Below are 12,034 nucleotides of genomic sequence, written 5' to 3' on the forward strand. Positions count from 1 at the left end.
GAAGAAATATTAAAAAAATTAAAATAAATCACATCTAGCAGAATGTTACAACACTGTATATTCCAACAGTGGTTTCTCATGACAGTATTTAATATATATTCTGAATGTGGTCAGCAGGAGACACTCTTGATCCAAGTAACTGAAAGCAACTTTCTTTCCACATGGCCAAGAGAAGGTGGCAGTCTTGGTGCTCTCATGAACATTAAACCCTCAGTTCAGTCATGATGAAAACAACCAAGAAATACATCTGTTCAGCAATTAAAAGATTTTGCTGTGGTTACAGTGGTTAGACATGCTGACCAAAAAACACTGCAGTAGCAAGCAAAAATGAATGTTGACCACAGTTATGCTAATCACAGAGATTGCCACAGCTCTGTTAACCCTTAATTGTAGATATATCATTGTTTCATAATCCTAATACACTCAATTCCCTACTAGCAGTATTTTAACAAGGGCCTTCTGATTTCTTTTACATTTTCATTTACTTCAGTGGATTATATTAAGGCATATTTAACCAATTTTATATTAAATTGAGGATGCTGATAGAATCTCTATTTCTAGAATATTAGTTAATGTTATAGTGCCTACATTCCACAAAGCTTTAATAAGGCCTTATTCATTAAGAATTTCAACGTAAGCCACATTCAAAGCATGACTTGAAACAAAACAGTCCACAAGCCAATCTTCTGTTTAACAAAATGATTCTATGAAAATTTGTACCAAATACATGAGTATAGATAATGTTTAATGATTGTAGACAAAAGACATTTAGCTTCATTTTCCCCATATAATATCCCTACAAAGTAGTTAAATGGAGAAGCTGAATGTGAACCTGTAGATTGTTTGGGTTCACTTGCAGTCTGAATATACAAGAAACAAACAAAAACCACATGAAAAACCAACCACCAAACTGATCTTCAACCTTTCATATCTTATTTCTGAGAAAGGAAAATATTGTGGAGAATAAAAAATATTAGTAATCTTGTTTCAGAGAGTTAATGATGTATATTGCTCCACAATTTTTAACAATCTTTTTGCAGTGCTCTTCTTGCTCTGTCCTATATCTGTGAACTCCGTTGCAGTAACTTCAAAAAATTACAACATTCAAAAGCATTTTTACAAGTATTTTCATATCTGTCCACATTTTTTCCTTTCTTAACAAAATCAGAATCCTTAGTCTATAACCCTTCCAACTGTCCAAGTGAACTCATCTGTTCATCCATCTCTGTTTCAATTTTTTTTCTAAAGTTCTTTTTCATTTCAATAACTTGTGTCACTCCAACCCCAATATAGGGAGAAAACCAAACAAATTAAACACCTTGGCAAAGTTGCCTTTCATAGACCATTTCATCCTCATCTCTTTCCTTCATTACCAAAAGAGCTGAAAAAAATCCAGCAATTGTATTTTCTACTGAACAATCTCATTAAAAACACTAAAAACATCCTCCTGAAAAATCTCCTTGCTTCCACTTCATTCTATTTCTTCAGTCTCTCTGCTACTCTCCTGACCATTTTGAATTAGTTTTCCTCATTAACTTTGAGGGGACCACGACTTCACCCTCATTATTTTTATATTCTTCCAAAATTCATTTTTTACCTGGATCATCTTCTATATCTGTCAGCACATTTTCCCATTATACCCAAACTGTTCTCTATCCTGCTGCCCCTGGAGTATCCCAAAACTCAGGTCATGACAACAATCAGGAGGATAATTTTAGGTTAATGTTTCTAGTCTGGAAATTTCTTTCTTTGGGAAACACGTCTTGATATTGTTGTCAGTTAGAAATAACTCTTTTAAAGAAAATGGATATACACCTTCTAGAAATACTGCACGAATGAATATCAACTGCTCTCCATTGCAGTTGTGAAACTACTGTACCAATAGTTCAAAAGAATTGACCCTCTATAGTATTTTACCTTGCAGTTCCACAGATTAACATATTCCATATTATAAATCATGAAATCCTGAAAACTCAGTCTGTAATTAAAGCAAATAAATATACCAATGGCATAAACTGCATACTCCTAGCAGTTTCAGGGTCCCTGGTTCCTCTAAGCAGATTGCACAATTCCTTCATTCAACTGGCTACATTAAAATTCTACAGCAACAAAACCGTCAGGTAAATGTTTGGTAAGAAGCTGAACTTCAGTATCATTAGATGCAGCAGGATTATAGGCTCCTATCATTCTGTGGTTTCACATTCTGGGCCGACTCAAGTTCAAAGATGAACATGGACAAATTATATGGGCTTCAATTGGTAGAAATGGAAAGTAAATGATAATGAACTCAATAGACAAAAAAAAATCAAGATAAACACAAAAAGAACTAAAAGCTGCTGTGTTGATAAGTATGTTACATGCCATCTGAACTAGAAATTTTGGATTTTACAGTTATTCACATTTAGTAGACATGTTTCAAACATTGAAATGATTGGAAATCAGAAAACCATTGCAAGTATTCTCTTACAACAAAAAAGAGACAGAACACTCACTCATCGTTATTCAAAATGCACCTTTCACTGTGAATATTAGAAACAATGTCTTCAAATACCACTTTAAATCCTGTGCATGTGTTTCCATTCAGCTGCTGCCAGGAAAGACGCACAAGCACTTGACGTTTGTTGTAAATTACCAAAAAGTGGCACATGATTTAAAATGGAACAGTTCACTTATCGCTTTCTATTTAAGAACAGAAAAAGCCATGTGAAACCTGTCTCCCCTGGAATTTACACTCTACATAGCTCACCCTAAGAAAAATTAGATTTGAGCTATTAACAGGAGAGCTGCTTTGGCAGGGAGGATATAGGTATTACACCAGAGAAGGGGAGGGAGGCAAAACAAAGCAAAATGTAGAAACAGAACAACACAGGGAAAAAAGGAACAGAACAAAGATCTAATGTCACCAGTGTTATTTAGCATGCTAAAATAATAAGTAGCAGGCAGCAGTAAGAGGTCACAAGGATATTAAGTGCTTCCACCTCATAAGGCTAGGATACTTTATAAAGTTCTATTGCAGTTAGGACTCCTACTTACAGGAACTCTCCCATTTCCAAGCTATTACCAAATCACCTCTGTATGGACATGCAGTTCTCCAAAGACATACAGGAAAAAGGAGACAAGAGCTGAATAACTAAAACCTATACAGAATCTACCATGCAATTGCATGTTCTGGTGATATTTTCATAAAAATGCTCTTTTTATAAGGAAAGTTATTACTTACAGTAGCCCTCTAAAATAATTTCCATGAACATATGAACACAAGTTATATCCTAATGTGAGACTGAAAGAGCCAAACCTGCTCTGATAAAGTGAGGGGGGTAGCATATTTAAGGCAAAGTCCCCTCTTTAAATCATGAGTGTCTTTCAATAGCCAGATAACTCAGTTCATTCCTCACAATCTGCTTCAGATGACTTTGCAGATAAAATCATTAAAGACCTCCTATACCCTTCTGAAAAAAAAAATAAATTTTAAGACGCAAAGTCCTTACTCTATTTGGAGTAGCTTGAGAGAAATGTAGTATGTGGTACATTTTCATGTCCTCAGTATTGACTAGAAATCAAGGACTGGGTATATTTTTTTTCCATTTAAGCAGGCTTACGTGATGAGAGCATGGGAATGTACTGACCAAGTTGCAATTATCTCTTGAAGCTGGAGAAATTTTCCTCCCATTGCTGAAAGAGCACTGCTTTTCTCAACCAGCTGTTAATGGACCTTGATCAGTTCCACATTGTCCTGAAAATTAGCCTTCAAAATTAAAAAGAAATGCATCATGAGCTTAAAAATACAAAATGAATTATATTACTTTTGTATATTTTGCAAATCAGCTTTCTACAGCACATTTGGAGAGAAGATTTAGTGCGTAAGACCCAAATTAATTTATTTTATAATGCACATTACAGAATTTATGTAAATGAAAATGATGACACAGCAACTTCAATCAATACATCAACATCTTTGACTATTGTATAAAACTGTACATGACAGGAAAAGAAAACAACCCTATACCTAAACAGATTGTTTTCCATTCACTTTTCCACCCTCTGAAGTATTTGGTGCAGTAGCATACCATTTTATGGAGTTTCCTTCAGGAGCTTAAACCTACCAAATATTTTTAAGAAAAAGTGACTCAGCAATTCATACTGTAACACCTTAAGGCTGGTACTCAAACAAGCTGCAGGTTTGTCTTAACTACATGAAAATAACTTAGTATTTACGTAAATATTGTTACAATGCTAAGATTAAAATTCTAAGATCTGAGAATGTAGTGTTTAAAAGAAAGGATGCTTAAAATCATTCAAAATTTAAAGAAATATTTATTTAGATGCTTTCCCTTACTTCAAACAGTGCAACTAAACTCCATTATTTTCACAGTTTCTTCAAATATGTGAAGAGAAACCGATTCTGATCTGTAGTAATATAAATTATTATAAAATCAGAATAAATCTTTAACATTTGAAAAGGTAATTTCTCTTCCAACATTTATCTCTTTTAGTCATATTGGACGAATTGTCACAATGCCACGCTGGAGCAAGACAATGGACTACAAAGCTTACACATCTGTAAACCAGCTGAGTACATGAAATACTTTCCTTTTGTTCTTTAAAATATCAAATGCTATTGTGTTTTGGCATTGCCCAGTTAATTGTCCTTACTTAGAAGATAAACAAACTTACGAATTTGAGATCTTCACCAAAAAACAGGCCTAACTCAATGTTAAAACTATCATGTGTCTAAAACATGTTATCTACATAAATTAAAGTTGTGGTGAGCATAGACAGCAGCAACTGTCTCATGCTAGCTATTTAAAAGCTAATGTAGTGGCACGTTTTTATTAATCTTGTTCCACACATCAAACAAAAGGCTCTCATGCCTTCAAAGGCTTTTTTTTTTCTTTTTTCCCCCCTTCTTTTTTAAGCTTTTTTTTTTTCTTTTTAAGTAGAAGAAGGAGCAGATGATAGTGAAATTTATGATGTACAGATGTAAACTCCATGGCTCCTGACAGTCAACATTAACTATTTTTTCAGCAGTGAATGAAACAGCATTTGATTTAAACAGGTTTGCAATACTGATATTATGGCGTAAATTATTCAAATTCAGAAGCAAAAAATTACTTTTTATTTGGATCATTTCAATTGTAAGAGTATCTCATGAAGTTTCTAGCTACAGAAAGCATGTGCAATTAATTACTTATTAGTGTATTACATCAATCACAATCTCAGCTCTAATTATATTATTTCTCTACAGTACTTCTGCAGTACTTTATTTATTTAAATAAAATATGCCTAAGAAATGTCCACTGCAGCTAGGTACATGACAAGGAGCCTGCTGTTGAAGTATGAGATCTCTTCAGATTTTGTGGGCAAGGCAAAGTTAATTGGAGAAGATTCTGTTGGGGAGGTTAATTTTTCTATGAATTAAGCCACAAAACAGTAGAACAGAATAGAAATTGATGATCTACACAGCCTTCTGCTTCCCGGGGAGGTGTTACATTCTGCTCCCAGAACATCTGCCCAGGTCTTCTGATATAACTTAAAAATAGGGGTTATATTTAGATTTAATATAAATTCAATGATACTTTTCACTTAAACAAATAATATTTCCCTCAAACTAACGTGTAAGACTAAGGCTGTACTGAGATAGCTCAATCAATATTTTCTTTATTGCCCAAAAAGTAAAAAAAATTCTGCCATAGAACCTGAAGATGTGGAGGTAGAGCTGAAGCACAAGTCAGAAAAAGAAAATGAACCAATATCCCTTTGGAGACAGTAACATGAATTAATGGGCCTACTGATCTAGCTCTAGCATGCCTTCTACCACAACTGCAAAAATAAGGAACATGACTCTATCCTTCCACTTTAAACCTCATCTTCAAGCTGGATTTAAAAGTCTGAAATGGAGAATGAAGTTAGGAGAAAGTGACTCTTAAAAAAGCTAAGAATGATGTTTGGGGTTAATGTCTGAAGTACACCAAAGAGACAATCTTTTTTCCAGACCTCTTATCATTTGGATTAGAAGCATAGAGAGTGGGGTCCCAGTAACAAGGCTGGGGACCAGCTGTGTGGGAATGGGGCACTGACAGCAACCTATAGCAGAAGGAAATGATTAAAGAAAGGATCTTGACCTGCACTGTACAAATTTATGCCAGTAAATCCCAGATGGCTAAGCTAATAAAACTGAGGTCTAATTAAACCACATCTCTTGCATCTTGTCTTTGCTTCCATATGAGCAGGACATGGATACAATACTGAGACTACTCTTAAGAGTCACGACTGTTGTATCAACTGGATTAGTGGCTCACAAACTTTCCCTATCTGCATTCAGAACAAGAAAAACAAGCAAGTTAAACACATATCACCTCCTAACTTCTCAGGATCACTTGCCCTCTGTCTGGCAAAATAAAAAAAAAGCTTCTCAGCTAATCATTTGCAACCACAGATGCACCAATGGACAAGATACACAGACTGCCAAGCAGAGAAGTAAAGACTAAAACATTAATGTGCAGTACTCATCTTATTTTACAATGCTTAAGAACGAATAGGATTATATGTTATGCCCTTTCCTTTGTCTCCTTTCTTATAGGAAGGCAAACGTGCAAATACCAAATACCTGTTTCACAAATGCATTCTGGGATGGTTTTAAAAATGTTTTTGGAGAGTACCATCAGCTATTAAGTTATTTGAAGCTACCTGCTTTACTAAATGATTTTATTTAGAATTAATGTTTTACCTTGAGCACTGTGTCTAACAGACATCAAACCAAACGGTTATGGTTTTGGACATCTTTAAATTATAAACAGTCAAGATGGATACAAATAACTTTTGTACTTAATGTGTTAAGTCTAATAATCCACAGGCCAAGTTTCTCCCTTAAGGCAGAATTAGATATTCCTGAAAGAATCCCCAAATGATCTCTAATTAAAGATGGAAAAAAACATTGCAGCCATGTTCCAATGATCATTTCAAGGAGTACTGTGCATATGAACTCAGCTCTGTTATGTAGCTCATGTGGTGTTAGACAGAAACTACACTGAAGCTGCAAAGGCAGTTTTGAAATATTACTGGATTTCTTATGGGTAGAGGACTCAAGATAACAAGTATCTCCCTTCCTTATTGCGGATGGATCAAGGATTTACTGTGGCTGCTTTGCTACTTGGAAACTATGGGTATTTCAATCACAAGAACCCTCTCAACCATGTAGCACAATAAAGAATGTTTTCCTCAAGGTTGAAAGTAACCTAATTTTGTTAACAGCAGGCTGATATCAAATGGTGCTACAGCAAAAAGACTTGTGGGAGCACAGTTATTATGCCCTTTCGGCACCACATAGTTCCTAAAGAATGTCAACAAACATTGGGTAGTTACATAACTAGATGACAGCCAACTGTATTCTTACAAAACACAAGAAAAAGCTGCCAATTGTACCAAAATTCAAAGTCAAAAGATATAATGATGAACTAAGATGACCTTATTGGTCACCCAAATTTCCAGTTTTTCCTCCAGTATTCCAGTATTTCTCTGCTGATGCAAGGAAGATTAAAAATTACATAGAACCTATAAATCTATTTTTGCAATAAAACAATTAGTGCAGACTGTTCTAGACAGCAGGTAAAGACTTTCAAGAAAGTAAGCTAATGAAAGTCTCCTAAATAGAATATGTATGTACCTATGGTTACAGTTAAACCTGGAGAAGACCCTTAAAGTTCTGGTTCTGGTTCACTCAGCATAAAAAAATACATACCTTGGAAAACATGGGGATTAACAGTCTTCCATAAAGTATTCTAGTGGAAAAATACACACACTATTCTACATATGTACTAGTGGACATTTTTCAATTTATTTCCTAGTTTCTTCAGTCAAACACAGTAACTCTTAAATACTAATGTATCTTTTATCAGGTCTCAAACAAAAAATGGACTGTAAAGGAAATAATTCCAGAACTTCAAACATGAACTCACAGATAGTAACAGAGGTCAAATATCATGGATTGTATACACGTACTTTCATAAATATAAATAAGGATCTGCACTACTTTTAAAGGAATTTTTAGATGAATTTGAAGTGTATCTTTAAAACTTCTTAAAAAATCTTACAGAAATATGGTAGTTGAATTTAGATGTTATCTTCAGTTTCTGCCTGCTATACTTAAAGAACAGTGTTTATCTATAGGAAATGAAGCATGGAAGTTATTTGAAACAGATTATTTTCAAATAATGAAAAAATCTTTTAAATATTTTCTGAATCCATTGTAGGCGCAGACTGAGAAATTATTTATGATAACAACTTCTTTAACCTATTTAAACTAAATAAAGGAAATTCTGAATAGGGGAGACTTATGACTTTGTGAATAATTTAATAGCAAACATTATGATGTATTATTTATGTAGCACCACTGATGCACAAAAGAATGCTCACACATAATAAGGGGGTCCCTCCCTCGAAAGGCAGTTAAAGAACTGACCACAGACTTCTCATCCAAGTAGAACTTTCGTAAGGAAGGTGGATCACGAAGTATCAGACCCTTAATGCAACTAAAGGTAATAGTCTGAAACTGAAACACTCAAAAGGGGGAAAATACATGCAAAGTAGTTTTGCATGCATTTTTGCAAAAGTGAAGGAAGAGGAGAAAGAAAAGAGGTTAAACTAGTAGAGGCTTTATTGTGAACACATTCTGCATGCATGTTTGTCTGACTTTGCTTCACTGCATAGCTATTCCTTCAAAAATTTGCTAATCTGCCCTTACAGGCCCAATATTTTTCTACTATTTGTAGACTTCAAATTATTAATGAGTATTAGTGAACATTAAACTGCTTACTATGAATGTATATCTAAATTTTCGTAAGAATCATACTGAAGAACGAATAGATGATTAAAATTTGATGACTTGATGACTTGAACTTCAACTGAATCAGTAGGAGCTGGAAATGAATTCTCTAAAATGGTAATTATGAGCTTCTTTGTTTATTTATGAAAAAATCATAACTTCTTATCATACCAATCTCCCTGCTTAGAATGGATACGTGTATACATGGTTGTTTGGTAGAACATTTTATGAGTTAGTTTCACCAAACAGAAGAAATGAATAAAGCCCATATTCCTTGACAGAAGAATTAATTTCCACAGCTACATATAAACACTATGACATAGCTCTTCTCATGCCTCCACCATGGAGATTTCTATTTTTCACAATACCTTTGGCTTGCTGTTCTCTGCTCTTTCAGCCGTAGGATGGACTCCTCAATTTCCTTTTCTTTCTTTCTCTAGTTGACTCACAAGTATCTTTGGCACGTTCTAGTTCCTCAATGTGTTTCCTTTGGGACTCAATCGCAGTCTCCCTGCAAGTACAGGCATCTGACATTCCAAACTCAAGTATTTAATAAAAGTAAGAAATTAAATGAATACTCAAGAGAGCAAAAATTGTAGGTGTTCAGCAAAATTTGTTTTTCTTAATGACATGCATTGTAGCAGAGGTTTAAGAGTTTATTTCACTATGAAAACACAACACAGACCCTACACTATGTTAGAAGTATCCTCCTTCTAATGCATTAGTACTAAGTGTTTTCTGAAAAGCAAAACACCATTACTAGCTATCAAAGATTATGAGATTTTCAATGGATGGAGCAGTGAAAGTAATTTTTAAGCTTTTATTCTGACAGGTAACTTGACACACTAAAAATCAGATGACATGCCTTTAACAGTGGGATTTATCCAGAACATGCCAATTTATAAGTGTATTTCTGTACAATGATTTCCTATGATTCAAGTAAATCTTGTGTTCACAGAACTTCAAGCACAAAATACACAATTGCACATTAATTCATATATTTGTATACTTAGCTTGGGGTCTGCACAGGACATCTTGAATCTGGATCTGTTCTTATGCCAAGAAAAATCCTCGCATTTGATCTTTATTCCTTGAATCAAGTTGCCCTCTTCTCTTTGCTACTACTGGGCTTGAATCAATTTATTATAGTTCTACCCTATTTTTGCATTGTTAAAACAAAAAAACAAACACTGATTTTGGGAATAAAACTGCCTAATTAATGATATGAAGTGTAAAAATGTAGGCGCATTAAAAATGTCAAAACTTGTACTACATATAAATTAAAGAAGCAAATGGGTAGAGACGATCACTTTTTATTGTCTGTCTGAAAACATGAGAATTGTTTTTATTTTCATATGCCTAAATACTCAATGCAACGAAAATAAAGGCCAATGTGAGGGTGAGATGGAGGAAAAAACCACAGCATAACTGGCCACCAGCCTGATCCATAACTTGTGGAAGTTAAGGAGACAATTCTGCTGACTCAGGTTTGAATCAGGGCCGTAAGTCGTTTGTTGTTTGGTTTTTTCTAACACATTATCAGTCCAGCATATAAGTTAACTGACTACAAGTACTTCTAGAAATGTTCCTATGAAAACAGGAAGACTTTAAAGTGAGGTTTCCAAATGTAGCTACCATAAGTAAAGGACTGAGAGAGAGATTGCCTTAAGCAGTAAGTCCAAACAGTAAAAAGCCTCATTATAGATGGCTGCAGTGTAGGATTTGCTTTTCAAAGTCCACACGTGCGACAGATTTTTCAGATCTGCAGTGTTGTGCACACATGTATCAAGAGACCAGAACAAACCTTGAAATTAAAAAAGGAAAAACATGTGCAAACAAACTACAGATGTGGAACTTTGTTATTACATGACAACACTAAACTTTTTCATATACTACTTTTATAACCCTTTAACATGTAGAGAAGTTATACTAAGGAAGTCCCATGATTTTAACTATTAGAAAACTTGCTTGATAAATCTGCACTTTTGTTTAACCCCTACTACTGTGGATTCTCATAATAAGGACTTCAAAGGCAAACAAGTTATCATGACTGTTATAAATAAATACAAGAAAAAAAAGGAAAGAAAAAGCTTTCTGTCTACAGGTACTATTATTGCCCACTGATGAACAGAAAAAGAGTATGGACGTGCTACAGTACAGCAATTATTAGGGGTAGTGATATAAACCCCTGTTTTTAATAAATGTGAATTACACCTTCCCCTGCGTGCTCCAGCCTGCCAGTGGCCTCACTCACTTTTCTGAGACCAATGTTAACAAAAGATTGAACACAGCTGTGTGGACAAGGCCTATGGCCTTGAATCTGGAGCTGCTGGTCAGCTGAAAGCAGTTTGCTGCAGAGGCTCTCGTTTTGTCTCTCAAGCCCATGAACTCTTCCTGCAAATGCTCAATTCTTTCTTCCAGCTCCAGGCCTGACCCGGCCACTTGAGGTCGCCACCAACCTGTTCAGACTTTTTTTTACCATTAACAAGCTGTGTTAACTTGGTGGTCATTCCGGGGAAAATAATAAAAAAAGATGAAAAAGAATGTGAAAAGTCAGCATAAAAAGCATTCTGCTGAAAGGAACATAATCACTGTGAAGACTTCAGCATAGAACCTGAATAATAAATTTCAGGTTTTGATATAACTATTACTGCCTGTGAAGAACTCTTTGAAGATAATTGAAACCACTGTGCAGCAATCTGCTTTATAGCACTGACAAATAACAGTTTCCTAAGGCTTATCATTTAAGGTTAGTAAAGGGAGGACACATATTTACTCCATATGCTGCTTAAATGTAATTTTTAACGCATGACCTTATATAGGAACCTCTGCATGCTGTTAAGTAAAGTTACGGATTTGGGATGTGGTGGGGCAAACTATAAAAGATACAATTTCACAAAACATTCAACTGTTCAAAAAATGCTAATAATATACAACATTCCAATGATACATAATTTATACTAATTTAGGGTTTAAATATATGTCTCATTTCTAAAGTGGCTAAAATACAGAGGTTGAAATATTTAAGCAGGTACTTTGGAAAAAGAGACTTAATAGTTCTCATTACCATACTCAAGTTTTATACTTGGTAAATATTACCAGTGTGCTTCAGACAAGGAACGGTTAGCTGAAGAATATAATTGGATACAGAGGGAATGGTTTTCATCTGTCCTTAAAAGAATACAAATTTTGCTCTTGGCATCTCAAGAGTTG

General features: G+C 34.7%; 1 long non-coding RNA gene across 13 annotated transcripts in view; it reads right to left on the reverse strand.

Moving 5' to 3' along the window:
• Positions 1-12,034, reverse strand: part of LOC135422148 (uncharacterized) — a 32,387-nt gene that overhangs the window by 12,915 nt on the left and 7,438 nt on the right. For 10 of the 13 annotated variants that reach the window (XR_010434342.1, XR_010434339.1, XR_010434338.1 and 7 more), the window contains 2 exons: positions 9,190-9,328; positions 3,627-3,733 (listed from right to left, as the gene is read on the reverse strand). This is a non-coding gene — a long non-coding RNA (uncharacterized LOC135422148). Of the gene's footprint in view, positions 1-3,626; positions 3,734-9,189; positions 9,333-12,034 lie in introns of all 13 variants that reach the window. The other 3 variants (XR_010434332.1, XR_010434337.1, XR_010434341.1) reach the window with 3 other exon arrangements.

Source organism: Pseudopipra pipra, chromosome 14 (genome assembly GCF_036250125.1).
Source record: "Pseudopipra pipra isolate bDixPip1 chromosome 14, bDixPip1.hap1, whole genome shotgun sequence".
Classification (NCBI taxonomy): domain Eukaryota; kingdom Metazoa; phylum Chordata; class Aves; order Passeriformes; family Pipridae; genus Pseudopipra; species Pseudopipra pipra.